The following is a 6,955-nucleotide window of genomic DNA, read 5'->3' on the forward strand; positions in this document are numbered from 1 at the left end:
CAGCAGGAGCTGGCCAGGCCCCTATGAGTCTCAGCTGGCAGAGCAAACCAAGCCTGTCCAGCTCCTGCTGTTTCCTGCAGTCTCGGCCATGCAGCTAGGACATGGTGCAGGAGCAGTGAGTTACAGGGGGAAGGGGAGGGGAGGCGGAGACAGGGAAGTGGCAGAAGGGGAGTGGTGGCAGATGGGAGGAAGTGGCTGCATGTGGGAGCATGGGGCAGCGCTGGTGCCCTGGGGCCAGGAGCACAGAGCCTGGGCTTGGAGGAGTGTTGCGGGGGGCTCTGCCTGCTGTGGGAGTGCTGTGGGCAAATCCTCCCCCTCTACACATACCACAACGCTTCCCAGCCACCCTCCCCCCACACACTGACAGTCTCCCACAAATCCCATACCCACCCACACCCCACATAGCCACACACACACACACACTTGCTTCCCCACCCCACATATACACACACCCACACCGTTCCGCACACCCCACGTACCCACACAGCCACACACCCCTACTATATACAAGACTAAGACTTCATTTTAAACTATTGTGCAATCACATCTGTGTACACTGCACAAATGCATGTAAATCAAGACAAAAATATTCTCTGAAACCAAATTACTCAATGTTGTAGTAAATGTTTGATTTTTAGAATATAATTTGGTATTTTTCTGGTTCCAAAATGGCAAACCCTCGCTGAAAGGAGTACTTCTGGGGGTGCAAGGGGAGGGCCTTCTAATAGCAAAGGTCAGGAGCTAGAGGTAGGACTTCCAGTCCCAAGATGGCAACCAGGAGGCAGGGAATCTGTCAAGGAGTGGGGCTACCCTTGTGATCCTCGACAGCTTGCCAAAACTCGGTAAGTGGCCCTCCACCTGAAATAATTGCCCAACCCTGGACTAAACTCACAAAGCTCTGTGTTAGTTTAAATCGTATTTGGCCCATGGAGCTGTGCCATCCAGCCCATGGGGGCTCACCAAAGGTCTAGAAATTTGGCAGTTGAGAAGTGATGGCTATGTTAATTGCTTGTTCCATGCTGCCAAATTTCCATATCCTTGGAAAGTCCTGTGGGCCAGATAACATGGCCCTGCACATGAGATGCAGGATGGCAGGATTGGGTCAGTGTGTAAGCCAGATTCAAGCATGTGGGATCAAACCAGCTCCTGGTCAGATCCAGGCATGCATGTTCAGGCCTGTGCCCACAATCAGGCTTGCACAGTGGATCATGCCCCCACAGTGACCCCATGTGCTGACCCCATGAGGTCTGGCCAATCCTGCACCACTCCTCCAGCCACAGGGCTAGAAGGTTGGATGATACTGGTTTAAATGAAATCTGAATTATGTTTAACAAAGCAACTACCAATATAATGGGTCAGATCCTTATCTGTTGCATATCAGTGTAGTACAGTTGACTTCAGCTGTGCTGATTTACACCAGCAGGTCAACCACGTGGAGTCTCATCTAACTAGAGGTAAGTTGTGGAAAATGCAAACCACAGAAGGTCACCACTGAAATGCAAAGTGGAGGCTATGTGCATTCCAAGGATTTTTACTCTGCTTGTTAAGGAAATAGGTTATTTCTCCCATTGTTTCATTTCTCTGGCAAGTTTTCTTTTAGACCATGGGTCTTTGAACAGTATTTTTTGTGAGTAATAACTTTTGTGTTTTTTAAATCAACATAGTTTGGAAACCTTCATCTTGGGAATTGTTTATGACTTTTAGGTAGCTTGAATGTAAATTATATTTAAACATATTTTTCCACTGAGGAAACATGAAAATGGTTAACAGCTTTAATTTAAATAGCTCAGGTCCTTTCATGTGACGTAGGAGCCTGAATCTTTGAGACATTTAATTTTATAAATTAGAAAAGAAAAAAAAATACTATCCAGAAAACTCCCATCCTATGACTTACAATGGTGTTTAGTTTCTTTAATATATCTGTAGCAAAGTGAAAACATCTAAAAGAACTGTGCCTATCCTAGTGTTGTTCCAGTGTGTCTGTTTATAGAAAAATAATTTATCTGATAATTTAAATTACTTCTCTCACTGGATGTGACTACACATGCAATTAATGCACCTTAAATTTACCATGTGTTAAAATGAGGCACAGTAAACTGTGCCCAGGAATGCATCTACACATGCACCCACATTTGCTTCCAGTGGGAGCAGATGAGTCCAGGGCTGCTCCTACCACCCACCCGACCTCCATGCTGGTGTGGGGCACAGAGGTCAGGCCTGGCCTCCAAGGAGTAGAGGGGAGCAGGCCTGGAGCAGGGGACAGCTCCCAGCCACCTGAAGCTCAGGATTGCAGCCTGGCTCATCAGCACTAGTTTGGGGCAATACTCTATGGTCAAGTGGCAGCAGTATCCTGAGCTCTCCCCTCGCTTTGCTTGCTGAGGGGAAGGGTGAGTTCTCTGCCCCTGCAGTGCCAGGCTGGGGACTGAGAGCTTCTCCATCCCCTCAGCCCTACCACTGCCCATGCAGCTCTTGCCCATGCCTGGAGGGATCTGGGAGCTGAGCAGTGCTAGGACTAGGGGGAGCCACAGGGGGAGGTAAGCAGCACCAGGACTGGGGGGCATGGGGGACTGGTGCCTCCTGAGTCGTGGGGGCACTTGCCCCCACAGTGAACAGTCAGCCACTGGGGGGTTTCCCCTGTGGCCAATTCTGGCTGCTGGGGGGAGGGGTCCCCCACAGCCAATCCTGCCGACCCACAACTGGCAGCGGCATGCCACTGGCACTTCCAGGTCAGCGGGATCAGCTGCAGGGGGACTGCTTTTCCTTGCACACTCCCCAGCTGACGCTCTTGGGGGGGCACCAGCACTCTCATCTGCCCCCCTGCCCAGGAATGCTGCTGTCAGGGGGTGCACCAACATTCTCAGGGGGTGCACATGCACCCCCATGCACCCCCTATGTGTTGCCACTGCTGGGGGGAGTTGTGGAGGGTAAGCAGTGCTAGTCTCCCCCAGTCCTGGTGCTTCTTACCCTCCCCCACAGCCCCCCCCAGTCCCAGCACTACTTACTCCCCTCCCCACCACCACGGCTTCCCCCCAGTCCCAGCACTACTCAACTCCTGTTCCCCCCAGGTATGGGTGGGGAGCAGGAGCAGACTGGGGTGTGTTTCACACAGGCAGGGCTGAGAGGGCAGGATAGCTCTCTGTCCCGGGCCAAGTGCTGCAGGGACAAAGAGCTCCCCCATTCCCTCAGCAAGAAAAGCTAGGGGAGATCTCAGGACGCTGCTGCTGCTCAGCCATGGGGCATCGCCCCAAGCCAGCACTGCTGAGCTAGGCTGCGATCCTGAGCTCTGCACCAGAGCCATGGACAGCTCCCCCCCGCCCCCACAACGCCTCTGTGGCCCCCTTGCTGCCTAAACTGACTGGGAGCAGATTGCTCCTGGTCAGTATCTACATGTGCACTACTGTGCAGTAGCATGTGTGCAGTTAATTTAGTACCTGTATTTCTTGGTACTAGCAAATCACACATGAGCCTAATTTACTGCGCAGTAAATCCTACACATTTGTAGATGGTGACATTTTATTGTGCATTAGATTATTCTAATGTGCAATAAAGTATCTCATGTAGACACACCCACTGTGGTGTCTATTACAGAGTAACTTGGCTGCTGTTTCAGGGCTTTAGTTCTGCTTCCCAAGGAAAAAACAAAAGATTTCAAAAGAGACTCCTGAATTTAAACCATTTTAGATCAAGACCATCCACCTTTTCTGGCACTTACAAATTCTAATCAAGCCTCTTGGCATTATTGAATAATAATAATAAATATTTAATAATATTGAAGATATTGCATGAAGCCTCACATTTTGATGGATTATTTCTTTAATGTTTATAGAACTGGTTTACACAGGGGAATGTTTCATTACAAAATATCAAAACAAGGCAGTTTCACACTATTTCTTTAGAATATGTTCAAAAGGATTTTGGGTCTTTTCAAGTACCAATCCCATCAAATGTTATGAATGAAGTGTACTTGACATTATACCCTTATTGCTTTTTTAGTTAAGTGATAAGCAATAAAATGTACATATTAAGCAATATCTTACAGTAGTAAACAGTCAGGTGGGAAAACAACAAATCTTTTGGGGTCTTTAAAAATACTCTGTTCCACAAATTAAGTACTGAAAATCTATGGGGGAAACAGCCTTTATTGGCTTTTTGTTTTTCTGCTTTATTTGTTTAATGTAGCAATATATTTGTCTTGGAAACCAAAAGACCAAATTATCTCCAGATATGTTAGCATTAAGATTGCAAGGAGCTAAATTCTGTTTTGAATAGACTCACTGGAGAGGGATGGATGACTATAACAGATTTTTACCTAGCAAGTTATATATTAACTTACCTTTACTATATCCATTCCCATCTGGTAACATACTTTATCATTAGTAAATCAATGTTACAAACTGCTTTTGAAATTCATTGCAAAAAAAACCCCCCTCTTATGTGCCGGCTTGATTAGGATGAGTGGAAAGAGCTTCATACTCAATTCTACGACCTGTTTTTTATTCAATGTCAAAATTTGAGTCACAGTTCAGAGGAGCACACCTCAAATTCAAGATGTCTTCATTTGCAGAAGGCACTGAACACCTTGTCTCTGAAAATCAAGCCATTTTGAAGGATTTTGACACCCAAAACACATCACTTACACAAACTGACTCCTAACAATTTACATTTTATATGCTCTTTATTAACTGCAGATCAGAAACAGATTTTTCATTGTTACAGTAATTGATCTGGAAAACAGCAACATCAGAGGAATATTAACAATAGTATAAGAAAATACTCAGTAAAAAGTAAATCAGCAGCAGTCCTAATTAATCCCACAGTCCTTTAATGTACTGTATAACTTACTTGTAAGCATTATAAATAACATAATGGTAAATGTGTTTGAAACTTTGCCAAATTTCCAACTTTATTTTTAAATGGGAAAAACATTAAATGAACATTTCAGGATTTTTTGGCTCAATATACAGGAGGTAAATGTTTTGAAATTTTGGTAAAATTCAAAATCTTATTTTTTGAGATGGTAAATTTTAAAGTTTTTCTTTTTCTTTTCTTTTTTTTTCTTTTTGTAATCTGGCTCTAGTAGATAAGTGGCCTGTGCAATCAGATAAAATACTGAACCTTTGGGTTTGATTTTCTAGAATTACTATATATATGGGGGCCCTCATAATGAAATTTATCTCCTGGATATAGGCCCTAAAAATACGTCATGTTAAAAACTAATAATTAGTGCAAAGATCCTCTTGTCAGCTTTTTGCACTGGGATGAAATTCATCCTCTCTCTTTGGGGAAGACTCTCCCTTATCAGCTCCTTTTGCCAAATGAAGAACATCATTCAAGAGCATAGTGTTCTTTGCCAAAAAAATGGGAGCTGTGATTCAAGACCCTAAGGGTGGATAATAAACTAATAGTAGGATCTGTGGTGATAATGAATATATGCAGGACATTGTGAAATCAAAGTAAAAATGCTTCATTATTTAAATAGGACACCAATGTCCAGAAAAGCTAGTGCCTGCATGTTTTCATACTCTGCAAAATGATGACACAATAAAAAACTGATTGATCATAAAGAGCTGGCAGGGAGTGCCTGTATTTAAGAAGTTATTTGTCATCAGGATTTTTAGAGAGTGGTACCTATGCCATGAAAGTTGCACTTTGAAGTACTGACTACTAACACTCAAAAAATTAGTCATCTGCTTATTCTAGAATCAATCAGAAAGATAACTTCACTAAATTCATTTTGTTAATTTGGATTTTACATAACTAAAATATACCTAGGAGCATATGTAATGCATGTATAATATAGAAATATACACAACCTCCCCTCATAACAGAAGTTCTGCTCAAGCTATTACTCTACTTGGACCATTTGTCAGTGAAAGGAAGTGCCTGCAGAGAAGTGTTGCATTTTTGTATGGGCTCTTGCTGTGAAATGTTGATTTTGAAACAGGCTGGTAGCCCACATCTGACTCTGTAATAAAAATGAACAGGCAGGTGTTTTGGTAGGGTTTTTTTTTTCTTTTATTATAATGTGCCCAGTTGAAGAAATATTTAATCATAAATTGTGTCCTGCAAGCCAGTAGAATGTATGTTGTCTCTCTATACTGGCCATCTTTATTCTGGCCTTCTTCCTTCTGTCAGTTTTGGGATTTATCCAGTTTTTGTCTCTCCATTCTTATGTAGTGACCACCATCTCTTTGCTTTATCACCAACTATATTGGAAGGTAAGCAGTTTCTCCTGTTAGAAATGATCATGGTAGCTACAGAATTCAATGAGAAATGCAGTTAGCATCCTCTATCTCAGGGAGTAAGAACATTTGCAGTAAGTTCACTGATGCAAAGCAGAAGCAGGAAAGTGAAGTCTAACACAGGTTAACTTAGACAGACTAAGTGAAACAAATTAAAAATGCAAGTTAATATCTTTCAGCCCTTTGCCTATACAGATATGTGAGGCTTCAAATCATGTTGCACTGTCAAATTTGATGTGAAAGACCTAGGTTTCAAACACATGAAAAGTCTGACTTAATAGGTGATATTTTTTTTACCTTTAATTTTAAAAAGAAACAAGGTTTTATCTACAAAGACTGAACTGGATGCAAAGGAGCAATAATCTGATTTTGCCAGGTAGGTTTATGATATTTTTTTTCTTACAGGCTAAATCAGTCTATAGGTCACCCATAAGTGTTAAGTGTAATGTGCAAAAAAGTTTTCTTCCTCATTGCAGACTTCGGGACAAGTAGAGACTGTTACCTAAAGAATTGCTTCCAGTTTTTATTAAAAAATGTATTTTCAGATGGCCCAATCTAGATTCCTATTATATTCATAAGTGCCATGTAAAATATACCAGACAGTGCATATCTTCAACATATAGCAGCTGTCAAACAGATAATTAATTTATATAATTAATGTACATTTACTGTTTCCCCATAATACAGAGTCACTGTGTATTAAGAAAAAGCAT

The sequence above is a fragment of the Gavialis gangeticus genome, unplaced genomic scaffold, assembly GCF_001723915.1.
Source record: "Gavialis gangeticus isolate Ggan-Ray unplaced genomic scaffold, GavGan_comp1, whole genome shotgun sequence".
Classification (NCBI taxonomy): domain Eukaryota; kingdom Metazoa; phylum Chordata; order Crocodylia; family Gavialidae; genus Gavialis; species Gavialis gangeticus.